The sequence below is a fragment of the Ictidomys tridecemlineatus genome, chromosome 3 (assembly GCF_052094955.1).
Source record: "Ictidomys tridecemlineatus isolate mIctTri1 chromosome 3, mIctTri1.hap1, whole genome shotgun sequence".
Taxonomy (NCBI): domain Eukaryota; kingdom Metazoa; phylum Chordata; class Mammalia; order Rodentia; family Sciuridae; genus Ictidomys; species Ictidomys tridecemlineatus.
In genome coordinates, this window is record NC_135479.1 from 101,146,461 (window position 1) to 101,163,016 (window position 16,556).

The following is a 16,556-nucleotide window of genomic DNA, read 5'->3' on the forward strand; positions in this document are numbered from 1 at the left end:
TTACTTACTTGTTGTTGAATAAAATAGGGTAAATCAGGTTTTTTTTATATTCCTTAGGCAACAAACAGAATTTGAGAAGCAATCCTTTCCAGATTTCCCCCTGTTTCCCTATAAAAAGAATTTGTGCTAACTCCTTTTACAGATAAATGATATGAAAGAATTCCTTGTGAGAATAAATTGTTACACATAGAAATTATGAAGTAAAAGGTCACTTGCATTAAGAATATAAACAAAAAGAATTACATATGTAACTAATAAATGCATTTCTAAAATGTTAAGAATAAAATGAGAGTGGAGACTAGTGTCACAGAATTTTTTTTTAAGTGGTTCTAGAGTTGCAAGAATGTCTCTTGGGGAGAATTTGTGGGCCAGCAGGGATAAGGGACCTGTCCCAAGGAGATTCTTGCAACAGGAACAAACCTCTGAGGCTTGTTCTCACTACATGCTGACATATTGAGCTTGCCTCATTGAGGAGGCCAGACTTTGATTCCCAACCCAACACTGACCCAGGGCTGCCCTGATTTTAGATAAAGCAGACTCACAAGAGCTACTTCCCCTGCAGAATTTTCTGCAGAGACTGAAGCCCAGGAAGCCCCTCTCTTGCCTCCTGGGGCAAGAATTCTTAGTTGTTTCTTCAGAAGCCTGAAGCCAATAGATGGGGGTGATTCGCCCACCAACTCGGCTGCTTTCTGTCACCTTTGACTCCATTACGGAGAGAACAAAGAGCCCAAAGCACCATTCACAGCCCCTGCTATAGTTTTATTTTGTCTATAAATAGGCTTGGAACAAAATGATCTGCCAGAAGAGAAGAAACCTAAGGAAATTTTAACAGACATTTGACATTCAAATTGGAAGGAATGTTAACAGCTTTCCAGAACTTAGGAGTCAAGCTCCAGGAAGAGTCAAGAACGGCTTGGAACTCCCGTCGTGAACAATAATTTCCCCTTAGCCTGCACCTGATCACAGCTTTGTGGGAAGCCCTTCTCCTGTTCTATGATTTATTGAGGGCTTACCAAGTAAAGGCCAGATGCCAAAATACAAGCTTTACTTATGCTACTGTTGCTGTTTTGTGGAGGAATTTTTAAATTAGACTCTTCCATGTCTGGCCAGAGCTTTTTCATAATATTTATAGTGTGACTATTCAGTGAACTTGGACAAAGCATTTTAGAAGGATTTATTCTGCCTTTAAGATTTAAGATATTTCTTCTTCCATCACACTAGTTTAACCCATCTTTGGAGATCCACACATTATTCTGTATTTTGTTACTATAATGAAATGCTTGAGGCAGGCCACTCTGTAAAAAAAAAAAAAAAGGAGGCTTGTTTTGGCTCATGTTTCTTAAGGTGAAAGGTCAAGGAGTGACGACGCATCTGGTGATGGCCTACTTGCTGGCAGAGTCCTGAGGTGGCCCATTATGTGGCAAGGGACAGGAAGAGTGCTCATATGTGTAAGTATGTCTTGCTCTCTCTTCTTACAGAGCCACCAAGATTCAGTCATGGAGGTTCAACCCCAACAAGCTCATCCAGTCCTAACCACTTCCAAAGGCCCCATCTCTGAATGTCACTTTCAAGTTAAACTTCTACTCCATTAACACCTCTCAATGGGGAGTAAACCTCACCACGAGTTGGAAGGTACCAATCATTCTCAAACCATCCAATCCACAGCAGATCGCGGACATGATTAGTAGCACAAAAGACGAGTTAAGATTTTACAGGCAGAAAGCAACCGAGAAAGGATAGATTGAACTATTTTCACCTCTCCCCAGAATTCATATATTGAAGCCCCACCTCTAATGTGACTGACTTTGGAGATAGGTAATTGAGGAGACAGGTATGACTTTGAAGGAGGTAATTTAATTTAAGTGTGACGATAAGGGTAGCTCTCTAATCAGATAGGACTGACATCTTATGAGAGTAAGGAACAGCTGAGCCAGGCCTTCCTCCCCCAACATGCACAGAGGAAACCCTATGAGGACACACAAGATGGATCCATCCATGAGCCAAGGAGAGAGCCCTCGCCAGGAACCAAATCTCTCAACTGTTCATCCTGGACTTCTAGCTCCCAGAACCATGAGAAAATAAATTTCTGTTAAGTCACCTGCCCATGGGATTCTGGCATGGCAGCTTGAGAAAACTAATACATAAAAAGAAACAACAGAAAATTACTCAGCACTGGAATCAAGCACTGTTACTGTGCTTCCCTCTCTACATAAATTTTTCTGTTGTAAATTAATTTAGTTCCATTTATCTTTTGCACATATACCATGTTTCTCTATTTGACTATTATTATTTTATTGGGCAATTAATATTCAACAAGAAAATAATAAAAGGACAGTTAACAGAGAAGACGCACCCTTATATGACATTAATCCCATTCTTCAAGATTCACCTAAACAGAATTGGCTTTATCATGGCTATTTTGTGAAATGGGATGGGGTTCCTGAATTGACTTTCCCATGATAATGTTTAAGTATTTGCTTTTATCACCATGAGTCAGACTTAGAAAAAAGGTCAAAGTTTTCTCTCCTCTGTGGAAGCTACAGAGAAAAAAGGAACACAAAATGTAGGGAGTCCCACAAAAATAGAAGGAGAATCAGTGGAGAACAGTGGAGAGAGAGGAGTGGAGGGAAAGGGAAAGAACTAGGGAGTGAGGTAGACCAACATATGCTTTGTGCACATAGAAATACATCACAGTGCATTCAGGTTTCATCCCTGACTAGAATATACCAATTAAAACTAAATTGAAGGAAGACCAATAGAGCAGAGGAAGGGATCAGGGAGGGAGGAGGGGAGAGCAGGAGAAGTACTGGGGACTGAAATGAAGCAAACTATAGTATATGCATTATGGATATGTCAAAATGAACCTCACTATTACATAAACTACATGCACTAATAAAAACGTTAAAAAGAGGGGGAATCCCCAAGGTCCTGCAGTTACTTCTTCCCCAGCAGTTTACTTGCAGTACTGCAAAGGTGTCTATCCCTGTCTCTCCTCTTAGCAAAACAATAGTTTTAAAGAACTTTAGAACTGAGAAAATTTGTGCAGATACTGGAACTTTGCTGAGTGGTATTTGCGGTTGTATATCAAAAAACTGTTTCTAGGTGAAATTTGTTTTCAAAAGCATTTATAACATGGCAGAACCTGTGTTCGAGCAAGCAGCTGAGCAATATGGGTTTCCTTTGTAAGATTTTTTTTTAAATTATTAACATATTAATTTTATAGATCAGTGGAATAGTCCCATATGTGCATACATTTGACCTCCTCCAATTCTTTCCTCCCTTCATTTTCATATAAAATCTGCTTCAAAATAGAAAGGTCATACCATTATCATTAATATAAAGAAATGCTAACAAATTCTCATAAGAGTAACACATTAATTTTAAAAAGCAGGTTTGCAGAGCATATTACGTAGGCTTTGTTTACATGCAGATCTTGAGATCACATCATTAGTACTTCCCTTCTAAGAAAAAAGGACAGATGTCAGGGAGTGGGGAAGAGTGCTATGTTGTCATGCATACACTCGTGAACAGATTTAATACTCAGAAAATCATGGATTCCCTATTTTACAGTTATCTCTAATGCCAACCAGCCAGGACTCAGTATTCTTAGCTTGTTATCTTCTTATTTTAAAATAATGTTTTTGTGCTACTTAGGTCTGAGAACTTGTATACAATAAAGACGTTCAGAGCACCCACGGGCTTACTGTGTCTCTAGGGATGGGAATCAAGCATTTGCATTCTTTTTTATAGCACAGATTATTCAGGTGCATATCTTGGTTAAAAACCTGGTGTTCCTAAAAGAAAATCAAAGAGAGACAAAAGAAAAATATAACAATAGAATTCACCAAATAAATGAATAAACAATAACAGCCAGTTGGAAGATGCAATATTAGAAAATAACTCTAATTACAATATCAGCAAAAATATACACACATAGGAATATGATTTTCAGTTGTTCCTACAAGATGCCAAAGAAGATGGGAACAGACAGTCTATAGCTTCAGGAAGGAATATTTAATACCATATGGTATCCAGCACAACAAGCTAAACAGAAAAAAAGCTCATTTAAGTTCCTCTACAAAACCAATAAAGAAAAATCTTAGGAAAGTGATAAAAGAGAGAGTATTGAAGGATTCAATTCATCAGAAGTTAAGCCATTATGAAACTATAACAATTCAGACAATATATGGGCATTTACGTATGTATGACATACATCTCTATAAAATGCACACATAGTTATAATAATGCAAACCAGTATTTGGGAAAGACCAAATACATAAAGAGATTTGGTCTTTAATGGAGGTGATATCTCAAGTCAGTAAAGAAAAAAATGATTTATTTCATAAATGTTGTCCTAAACAGCATAAAATTCAAATATACAGATGAAAACATGGGAATCATTTTAAAATAAACTTGAAGAATGTTTTTCTAAATTTGATAGAAACCCAGAAGCCAAATAAATGATTGATAAATCCAACTTCCAAAAGTCATCACAGCCAAGAAAAAAAATCTATAAAAAGCAAAACTGGGGAGATATATGTGCAACTCCTATCACAGCGCGTCGACCTTATTAATAGGTTATAATCCGTTACAAATCAGTAAGGAAGGATCGACAGCCCAACTGAAATGTCAGTAAAGGTCACGAACAACATCTTCAGAAGAGAATACATAAATAAAACCCAAACCTCACAGATGTCAAAGACATTCAGTTAGAGATATTTTCTTCTTGTCAGATTGGCAAAAATCACAGTTTGATTAAAATCCAGCAAAACAAAAGAAAAGCTGCTGGCAATGGTACGAAAAAGGAGCTATTTTCTATATTTCTTCTGGGAGTAAAAGTTGAAACAAACTCTGAGAAGGCTGATTTAGCAATAGCTGCTCGAATTAAAAACCTGGGTGCACTCTGTACCATGGAGAAGCCACTTTCATAGATACAACCTCATTCATACTGGGAACCCATGTATGTTAAGTGTTGGCATTGCTTATAAGATCGAAAGATTGAAGTAACCAAAGTAATATTACTATGGGTGTGGCTGGAGCAGGGCAGAAGGAATCAGCAGGAAGGAGACCTGAAGGAAGGATGGGAAGGAAGATTTGAATCAGCAGCTCTGTCTTCATTCCCAGCCTGTCTCTCCCTGAGCCGGTCTCGCCCAGGCCTGTTACTCCCCAATTCCTGGGCAATCTGTAAACCTACCTGTGCACTGTTAATTAACTAAACAATAGGCGAAATCATGAGAGAGAGGATATTTTGAGGAACCTATAGTTTAGGGACTTTCCAGCTCCATCTACTGCTCCGATACTGTAGACCAGATCAGCCTGAGGATTCTGAGAGGGACCAGCCCACCCACCAGAACCCATCTTGAGGTCACCAGACTGATGTCACTCCTACGTGCCTTCCCATACCCACCCCTTGCCAGGTTTCCTTTAAAGAAGAGCCAGCAACCCCAAAAGGGGTGTCTCAATATGGAGGTGGCTGCAATAACCCTCAACTGTGTGTGTGTGTGCTTCCTGTCTGTGCCTCCAACTGTCACGTGCTTAAACTCTTTCCCATCACCCAGCCCTGTTGTGCAAGGGTGCCAGAGGTCACTGTTAAAGCACTCTCGGTTCCAGGGCCTTGCTGGCTGCACTGCTGCCTGGCCCCCTTTCAGCCCTCCTGAAGTAACTGCCGCTGCTCCCCGGTTCTCAGGGGTTTGAATCAGGAGTGTCATGGTCCCCACGTTGGCTTGTTTGCTGCCTCCAGAGACAGCCTCACTGCTTCCTGGTCATCTTCACTCATGACAGATGTGCACCTCACCTAGCACATTCCTTGGGCATCCAGTCCCTCTGATGCAGGACCAGACCTGTACTCCCCCACGCTGGCAACTGCAGGTCAATCACCTCATCTTGCAGGTAACCTGCTGCTGACACAGTGCAGTTAGTGCTTTTGTCTTTTCTTCAAACCCAGGCTTCACACATGAGAGGCAATCCTTCCTGTCACTAGGAAGGATGTACTAGGACAGGATTGATGCCATCAATGTGGTTCCTTCTTCCTGACTCCCTTTTCCCAGCCCTGTTGTCCCTAATATCTTACTCCCTAGTAATAGATGTCCATATTTCCTTTCAAAGGAGATCCATTTTGATGAGGTCTGAAGCTTTAGTAACATCTTGAAAATACAGATGCATTAATTTTTTCTCCCTCCTTCCTGCTTCTCCTCTCCTTTCCTTCTTTCTCTCTCCTAACACTATTGAATGGGTATCTATTACAACGGTGAATAAAAGAGGCAGAGTCCCTTTCCTACTACGCCCCTCATTCTAGGGCAAGAGAGCAGATTATGCATATGAATGTGGACTGGACAGAGAGCTAGCAAAAAATGAATGAGCCTGGTGCACACCTCACGGATCAGCACAGCCCTTACTCAGCTAGGAAATCACGCATCTGGTGTACTGACTTTCCAGGTGGAAAATGAGCTACGGGCCAAGGGGGGAGTCTGTACTTACCTGTGTTACACTGAGAAGTGACTTGATTATGGACACAGCGTGTCAGTTTGGGCACTCAGGAAACAGGTAGTAAGAGTTTGAAATTTGTTTTGACTGGCAATGTTGTTACTTGGAGAAGAATAGAGGGTCTGGGGTCAGTGCTTATCTCTTTCCCTTCAGGGTCCCGTTGTTCTGTCACTGGGGAAGGATTTACTTGGGGAAGGCTCAGTGCCATGGCTTCCTCCCAGAGTCTGCCATTGAGGGTTGATGGATGTCTCCTCCCCGGGGAAGGGACGGTCTTGTCATGGATGATGTTTGCTTCCTTTCCAGGGATTGTCCTGTCACTAGGAAGGATGCACTGGGACGGGATCAGTGCCATCAACGTGGTGCCTTCTTCCTGACTCCCTCTTCCCAGGCCACACTGTTTTGGGGTTTGATGAGCAAGCTGTACTGGGAACTGTGGTAAAAAGTAAGGAGGCTGGAATGGATGGGTTACTTCTGACAGGGTGGTCAGAAACTCTTCCCCTCAGGGTCATATCTCAGCTGATACTTGAAGAATGAGACCCATGGAGAGGCATGAAGGGCTCGGGAAGAATTGCTCAGGCGTAGCCACCTGAAGGCTTCAGGTGGAAAGGGATTTGATTCCTTCCAACAGCCATCATGGAAGTAACCAGAGCACGCTGAGCAAGGGAGTCAAAGCCAAGATGCCAGCACCAGGCAGGGCTGGCCCCCACGGCGTGCTCTCCATGGTGAGGAGACAGACTGTGACACAGTGAAGAGGAGTCCACTGAAGGTCTGCCCCAGAGAGATGGCCTGCCAGCAAGTGTGTGGTGTGGGGAGTGAACAGACAGGGTGAGGGCAGAGGGTGGGTAAGACCCCCGTGTGTCAGCACGCTCATGTGAGGGTGCTGGTGGGGCTTTTCAGAGGGGTCTGGGTCTCCAGGGTGGAGCCCTCAGGAATGGGATTAGTGTCCTCATAAGAGACACTTGCCCTCCTCGTCTGCTTTCTACCATTCCAGGACACAGCCGTCTGCAAATTTGCAAGCAGCACCTCACCAGACACCAGGTCTATTGGCACCTTGACCTTGAACTTCCTAGAGTCCAAAGACACATCTTCTACCAATACTGTGAGAAATGAATTTTGTTGTTTAAATTACTCAGCCTGTGGTGTTATAATAGTCCAAATTGACAAATGTATCACACACACATAAATATACACATGTGTATGCACATATAACATGTATATACACACACCTACAAAAAAGCATATATACACACATATCATATACATATAGACAGATGGATAGATACACACACACACACACACACACACACACACACACACACACACACATATGTACACCACACTAAATCAGGCCTGGTAATGACCCCATGTGTTTTATATCATCATTTAGTCCACTTCTTTGCATTAACTCATGTAATCTTCCTTAACAAACCTACAAGCTTTGCCTGTCACCAAGCTCACTTTTGACGTGAATACTGACTGTGGCATCTGGAGGTTAAGTAATTTCCCCAAGTCCTATAGCGAGTGGACAAGGGTCAGAACAGGATTCAAATTCAGGCGGCTCTAAACTGAACTCAGAAGAGATCAGAGGCAGAGATGCCTTGTGGGGCCAGTACCTAAATGGTTCCCTAATCATGGAAATGTCACTTCACATGGACACAGGAGAAGAAAGTCCAGGATGGTGTAAGATGTAGAAAAGTAGACTAAGGGTGGAAGGTAAGAAAGGTGGAAAGAAAACCCAGAAGTTTGGGACCTGCCACTCTCCTCAGTGCCATGTATATTCCAATGGTCAGCTTTATTTAATATTTCTAAAAGGAACTAGGCAGAAGTAGAAGAAAGGCAAAGGAAGGAATTCATGAAAAAATGTAGAATCAAATCAAACATGCTTGTCCTGGGGGGTCCAAGGAGTGGATCTCCTATGGCAAGTACTGAGTCAAAGTTCTAATTATGTTTCAGATGAAACTCTGCCTGTCTACCATAATCCAATAATCATAGTACCAAAATATGGTTGAACTTACGGGGACAACTGAATCGGAGTGTATTCCCAAAACTCCAGCACATGAGTGGTCACCATCACATGGGGAGTGATGACAGGAAGCTCTTCAAAGGAAGGGCTCTGTATTTCACCTTATGCCCAGCATCTGGGACACCACAGGCACTCAAGAAGGGTTGATACATTGAACATATTGAGGAATGATTCATTTGGGTGATAGTAATTTTACAGGGAAAGAACTCTTTTACATTTATCTTTAGTGTCATTGGATTTACAAAGTTTGCAATCTCAGAGTTAGTTAAAGTATTCCTTGCTGTTTGCCCAGCCAAACAAAACAAACCTTCAGCTCCACTAATGTAGTCTGAAGAATGGGGGGAGTCTCATTATCCACGGAGCTCAGCCTTTGATGGAGCTTTGCAGAACCACACCATGCAGTAATAATAAGTGTGCAGAAGGATTTGACGTTAAGAAAGCTAGTATGAAAACCCACAAAACTCAGACATACAGGGGGAAAATTAGATTTTTTTAATCATAACAGCTTAATTAAATTCAAGATGTGTATTCAACTACACAGGGGGGAAAACAATCCTTTCTTATGGCGTCTATTTGCAAGTCACAAAGAAATAAGAATAAATTGTCATGGTCTTCTTTTAAGTTGAAATGCTGAGTGTCTAAGAGAGAGAATGTCATCTCTTGAGTTTCTTAAATCAGAAACACTTCACTGATTTTCCATGAAATGTTTTCATTAGGATAAAGAGAAGTCTGCATTTTTAAAAAGAGAAGCTTGGATTTTTAAAAGCTATTTTTTTTAACTGATGGGAAAAAAATGCTTAATGCAAGACCACTGAAGTCTTGCAAAAAACTCTCCACCAGTGTTTAAAAAAGTTTTCAACTGTTAATTACAGTGATAATTTGTTTTGTTTGTTTGTTGGTTTGGTTTAGTTTTTCCCTTTTGGGAAACAGACAAGTAGCAGAATGGGCAAAAGTGACAAACCCGTTCGAAATCTGTACTTAGTTGATCTCCAGGTTGGTTGAGGGGGAAGCTGTGTTAGTTGATCTCCAGGTTAGTTGACATGTGAGTCCCCACAGAGTCCTCTAGAAGCCTGCCTCTGCATGGGTCCCCAAAACACCACCTGCGCCCAAGTGAAAGGACAAGATAAATATTCATGAAGAATTTGAAAAAAAAAATGTATAATTGGCATCTTTTCCCAAAGTGATGGTTCTAGTGACGATGACAAATAATTGCAGTTTTCTCTACTCCTCAAGGTCCCTGGGGCCCACTAAACATATCACAATGATGAAAACACCCAGCTTCACGAATGAAAGAAACAATGGTGGTCAAGGTGTGCGGGGGACACTGACCTGCTGATGAGAGAGGACAAGGGGGGAGTGCTGTGGAGTGAGGCTTACAGCAGGACACACTTCCCCCCCAACATGAGGGGACATGTTCCCCTCCCACAGGAGGGGAGAGTACACAGAGCCAACCACCCCTGCATTAGGAAAGAGAGCCTAAAGGAAAGGATCAGGCCACAGGCAGCGGAAGTGCCTCAGGAGACACTGTAGAATGGTCCAGAGAAAGGAGAACCATCTGGCAAGATGTCCTTCTTTAGGACGCACCTCTCAGCCAGAGGTGGTGGCAGGAAGAGGGCAGAATGAGTGGTGGAAGGGACCGTGGGAGGGCTGTGCTGGGGCCTGGGCTCCGTGCACCCCTCCCACAGCGGGAGCTGAGTTCCCAGTGTGAGGAAAGTGAAGCGCTTGGGGACAGGGTGTTTGCAGGGGCACATGTGATAGAAACTCAGGACAACTTTTATAGTTTTTATAAATGCACTAAAATATTTAAAGTCAGCAGTGCCACAGGAGAAAAGGCGAACTCAAGAGAGGTCCCTGGAAAACGCTGCTTCTCAAGACTGTGAAAATGATACCTTTCTGATAAAGTGAGCTTGGGGACAAGAGGGAAGAATGAGCCATAAGCAGGGTGACCAATTCACCCAGGTTTTCCCAGGGTGATTCAAGTGTTAGCCTTGTGAGTTCTACATTTTGAGAAAAATCTTTAGTCCTGGGAAAATGAAGAAGGCTGGTCATCTGAGAAAGAAATGACAATTTCTCCAAGATTTTTTCAGGGAAGGGGATCCCAAACATAGTACTGCGGCTTTAGTTTGGAAACTGAATTAGGAAAGAGGAATTAATCAAGAGCCTGGCGGCCAGCACAGGTGCACCCAGTGGCTGGCCATACAGAGGCTGCAGGCCTCGCACCTGTAGTCCAGAGTTTGCTTGATGTCTAGAGGCTTTTAAACAATCCTTTTGCTGAAATGAAACAACAAGACATAAAGAGCCGGAGAAAGCTGCATTTCTCAAATCAGAGTCCAGAAATCCGGCTGCCACGTTGCTGAGTGGTGGCAGAGAAAATTTGGCAGTGAAAACTAAGGCTTAGTGAAATCACAACCATCGTGCCCTGCGTGACTCATGGCATCGGTCCATTAGCTGCCTCCCTGGGACTCTCCTCTGGAGGAATGTCAGTCATCACTTCAGAATGAGGTCCTGCTGCAGCTCCCTGATGGCCCAAGACATACCGTGACTCACGTGGGTGGCTGGCAGTGCAGGCTGTGCCCAGGCGTGTCGGGGCTTGGCTGTGACTGTGAACCACACGTTTGTCATGATGCCAGTCAACCCACCTTGGGCCTTTTTCAGCCCTGGGAAATCCAAGGGGACAGGAAAGTTTGGGAGGCACTGGTTTAAGATTGACAGTGCCAAGGGAAGGGGCTGAGGAGTTAGGAGAAGGAGGGTGAGAGGACCACCCAGCAGGCTCAGGCAGAGGAACATGAGAACAGGGGACTCCAGGCTGCATGGGGCCAGGGCGGGGAGCAACTGAGCAGATCAAGGGCCTGATCAAAGGATGAAAGGTCAAAATTCAAACTTTCAGTGAAAAACAAGTATAACTAAAGATCCAAAGTATTGGAATGAAAGCGGATTGCTAAAATAGAGTGAAGAAAACACATCCGTGAAGAAGATGAGTAAAAATATTCCTAGAGAGCTGGATGAATCAATGTGAGTGTTGAATTTTTATCCAGAATTATGTCAAAAACAGAGTGAGCCATAGGAGACCCCATGGGTCTTGGAGAACCATCACAGCAGGCCCATTGGTGTCACCAATCCACCCTGTGGTCCACGATTCCCATCAGAGCAACCCTTAGTTTTGTGTTAGGTAGGAGAAAAAGACAGTTATACAGGGAACCTAAATTTGAGGGCGATTTTTACTTAAATCCCATTGTAATATGAAACGCTAAGAAAATTATATTAGCATCATAAATGCCGAAATCATTCCTGCAACTCAAAATGTCAAATTTCGTGGCTCTGATGTGATCAAGCAGAAGGTCTCAGGTGAGATAGCTGTAGAATCACCTAGATGCTTCCATATCAGCAAACCTCATCTTGCAGTGTAGCCAGTCACACCAACCACGTGATGAAAGGCAGCTTGGCAGCAGAAGCAGGACCACGTGTGAGGTGTTTGTCATTTTACCATTGCCAACAGGTGTCACAGTGCCAGGAAAAGACAGACAGGTGACTCCAACTTGGTGCTCCTAACTCTGCACCCTGTTACCACCCAGTGTTCACATACATGATTTCTCCTCAGGTCATATAATTTATTTTGCTTCATGCAATTTGTTATTACTTGCCATCACACCCTCAGCATAAACACTGATGAAACTGCAGACATTAAAAGGGGACTTTTTCCAGTGACCCATAATTGTCCTAACTTGAAAACAAGACTTTGGCTCTGGTATACTTTGCTCCTGCAATCTTACACACTATGTGCCAATCTCATCCTAAGTACTTCGTAGTCATCAACTAACTCATCTAACCTTCACCACAAATTCATAAAGTAGATGCTGTCCTCATCCTCAAAACCAGTGTTTTCCAAAGGGTGGTCACTAAGCCAGCAGCAGTAGCATCTGGGAACTTGCAGATTCCTGGGCCCCACCCAAACCTAGTGAGTCAAAACTTCCAAGGTGGGGCTTAGGATTCCGGATTTAAGCACCTCTCCAGGAGATTTCGACTGAGGTTCAAGTTCAAGAAGGACAGGGAGTCCCTGCGCTACTGGAAGCAGTCTCTTGGTGAAGAAGCTTGTGTAGGTGCCAAAGGTCAGGCTGATACCTCTCCACCTGCACTGGGAGCTCACTATAACTGCTGCTTCAGAAGGTTTGCATGGAATTGTTGTCCTCAGTGCCTGAATTATATTAAAAGAAATTTAGCAATAGAATAGTGTTTGTGGCACAAGCTAATTTGTAGTTGAGGGCAGAAAGCGTTTTCTTTCGGACACTGTCCAGTCTTGCTTCCTCATCTATCTATCTTCAGTCTTGGTTGGAAAGGATGTGGCAACAAACAGTGCCTCTGAAGTCAGAGGCTGGTCCAGGTAAAAGGCCATCCAGATTCTTCCAAGTGGCAGCTATAGACACAGGCAAGCACATCTGGCAGATTATGCACAGAGGTCACTATGAAAGAAGGACTCTTGTCATTTTCTGAGTTGCAACAATGTCTTTCCAAATCATATGAGAAAATAAGATGTTGAGAGCCACAGCCAAAGGGGCCCCAGCAAACTTCCAGCTGCCAGCAAACTTCCAGCTGCCGGCTGATGATTGGCTCACAGCGGCCCCAGCAACATCTAGCTGATTGGCTCCTCTGCGGTGATGTTCATTGGGCTGTTTCCCTGCCCTTCAGACTGCCAGCTGATGATTGGTTCACAGTGGCCCCAGCAACATCTAGCTGATTGGCTCCTCTGCGGTGATGTTCATTGGGCTGTTTCCCTGCCCTTCAGAATGCCAGCTGATGATTGGCTCACAGCAGCCCCAGCAACATCTAGCTGATTGGCTCCTCCACAGAGCTGCTCACTGGGCTGTTTCCCTGCCCTTTCAGACCACGGAGCTGCTCATTGGAGGACTTCTTTGGCTCCGCCCACATGACCCAGCCAATCGGCCTCAAGAGCAGGAGGATTGTGGGAGGTGGTGAGGCTTGTGTGGGTGGGAGGCTTGTGGAAGCCAGTGGTGGGCAGTTGGGCTCTGAGGGTTTTTTTCTGAGGAGCTGTTTTGCTTGGCGTTTGTAGTTCTAAAAATAAAGTTAGTTTCTTTTGACAAGTGGCTCCTGAATTGTGCCCAGCCAGACTGCGGCAATAAGATATCATCATTTCTAACTAGAGCTATATATTTTTTTAATATGTTTTCTATTCAAATGATATACCTGCATAACAAGGCTAGGAGAAAGCAAACAGCAGTTAACAGTGTCGATCTCTAGAAGGTGGTATTATGAAGTATTCTTCCTCTTGTACTTTTATATCTCATATCTTGCCCTCTGTCCTACACTTTAGACTCATATCCATCTACCCAGCACTCATTTAAATATTCAACACATCTCAGACTTAGCATATGAAGAAATAACTACTTAATTGCTATTCCTTCCCCAGCCAAATCCTTCCCCCATTTTAATCATCTCAGTTTAAAAAAAAAATCTTTGGAAGTACTTGAATCATATCTTGCAGCCATTATTCATTATTTATTTTTTCTTTCACAAACTATATTCAATTTCTAAGAAACTGTATTTGGCTAAATACATTCAGACTGTGACCACTTTTTACTAACAGCACAAAACATCCCTGATGCAAACCACCCTGTCTCTCCCCTGCTGGGCTCCTGTTGCCACCCTGGTGCCTGAGTCTCTTCCCCATGGAGGAGCCCAGGTGACCCTATTATAGCATGGAACCCAAACTCCACGAGATGTTCTAGCCTCTCTAATGCAGTGCTTTCCAAAGTGTAACTTTCTGACAACTTTACTGGAAATCACTCTGGGCTTTTTCTCAGCTTTTTAAAATACAAGTTCTCAGCTTTTTAAAATACAGGTTCTCAGGCGCAATCAGCCCCTTGAGAAAACTCAGTTCACCTGCGTTTTACCGACTCAGGTTGATTCTTTCACAGGCTAAAGCTTGAGACGATCAACTTAAATGCAAGTAAAACATAAAACCAAAAGAAACCAGTAAAAGAACAATAGAAATATCAACCACTGCTGGCAAACATCATGATCATAAGTCAAACACAAAAGCCTCCAGCCCACTTCATGTTGCTCCAACTGCTGATAAAGTCAGATGCTAAGTGCATTCCTGCTGGACGCGGTGTGCACACAGGCTACAAGGTTATAGTACCACGGAAGCACAGGCCGTCAGGGCCTATACCTGTGCACCTGTCACCCTGCAGCCACCAAGGTCCTTGCTCACTTGTCTAATTTCTATGCCCTTTGTGAGGAGGCTCCTCAGTGAAGCAATGAACACAGTCCACAGTCTCTCTACACTAATGGTCACATTGTATTTCAGATCATTTCTTCAAGAGACTGTCACCTCCAAATTATGGAGTTCTTCAGAGCTGAGGTAGCTTGATATCTCCAACAATTTATAACTACACCTGGCTCATAATAAGTGGTCAATCGATATTTGTCAAATTAATGTATAAGAACAACTAAAAAGACAGAAAGAATAAGATTTTACAGAGTTTTAAATGAAGCCCTTTGAATCCTCTAAGCGCTGCTTTGGAAATGAAATATGTCGTTTGAATCTACCCTCAAACCATATCGATTTCCTTCTGGAAAACGTGTGCTGCATTCAAAGTCAAAGAAGCCTGAATATAGGTCAGATCTTCTCTCCGAAGCCCTTTGAAGCAGTATTTGCCAGTGAAGAGATGGTGAAATGCGGTTACCTCGTACATGAGGGATTTCATCAGCGGTTGGTCTTCTAAGGCCCCTCGGCACCAGTGTGTGGATTCAGACAGGACAGCTGCTCTCTGGACCTTCGGCTGAGCTGCTGGTGAAGCACTGCAGGCTCTCCTTTCAAGGGACTGTGAGCAGGACAGGTCCTTTGTGGAGAGCACAGTAGGCCAGGCCCCAGAGCAGTGAGTATCTGTGGAAGCCAGGGATTGACGGGGGCACTGCAGCAGCTGTACATAGTCACAGGGGATGATGCCGTCCCCCCATGGGGCTCCCTGCACAGATCTTCCATCTCCAGAGCGGAGAACTCCTGCTGTAGTGTCCCACCCCACCTCTCCCACCACAGCAATGATCTTTAAAGAGAATTTTCATTCAGGCATCCTAAAAACATAGATATACTCTTTAACAAAACATTCTAGGACTAACAGCAAAGGGAAAAATAACTACATCAAAAAGAACAGCAAGACGTAAGCAGCTTGTTTTTCCATACAAAGTTGATGTCCTGTGAATTTTCTTCCAATTTATGTACAAGTCGAATGTCCCTTATCTGAAATGCTGAGGACCAAAAGTGTTTCAGATTTGGATTTTTTTTTTTTTGGAGTATTTGTGTATATACAACCAGATATCTTGGAGATGGCACCTCAGTGTGAACATGAAATTCATTCTCATGGCTGGAAGATGCCTGCCCGTCAACCCTGGCAGTCACACGGGGTCGCTGGTACTATCATGTTGGCTCTCAGTTTCAGACTTGGCATTTCAGATTCCAGACTTTCATATTAGGAACCCACCGCCTGTCCTTCCTTCAGAGACTAGCTGATGTCTTCCAGGGCTCAGGTGGGCAGGCCTGGCACTGCCCAAGAAATGCCTCCCAGTCAGCTCCTTGGAGCCCATCATTCTAGTTAGAAGTTCCTTTAAAACGGTTGCAGGCTTGTTTCTCTTAAAATCCCTCACAGCATGGAGACCCACGACCTCTCTGAGATTCCTCTGAATGAAAGACGGTCAAATCTAGGAGGATGGTGGGGGTGGATGTGTGTCCAGGTGGAGAATGGAAAGGAGGCCAGGCCACCTGGGCTGCGTGGTGAGGGACTCCAGGGAAGCCCTGGGGCAGCAGGTCATTTCCCATCCAGTCCCACCCCAAGATTGCACAGAAAGCACAGCTTGTCCCCAGATGTTCCTCAACTGCTTTGGCTAGCAAGAGCTCCCAAACATCAAACTGCTTTTGTTATTTGAGACCTAATGCTCTCTAAAGGCATCTGCACTAACTGCAGCACATGAGTCCAGGTTGGGATCAGTGAATTCATTCTGGGCACTTCTCAGTGAATTCAGACCGTGATCGCAAATG

General features: G+C 43.6%; 1 long non-coding RNA gene across 1 annotated transcript in view; it reads right to left on the reverse strand.

Moving 5' to 3' along the window:
* Nucleotides 1-8,975: 8,975 nt before the first annotated feature.
* Nucleotides 8,976-16,556, reverse strand: part of LOC144376302 (uncharacterized) — a 34,434-nt gene continuing 26,853 nt past the window's right edge. The window contains exon 3 of the long non-coding RNA XR_013436605.1: nt 8,976-9,606. This is a non-coding gene — a long non-coding RNA (uncharacterized LOC144376302). The remainder of the gene's footprint in view (nt 9,607-16,556) is intronic.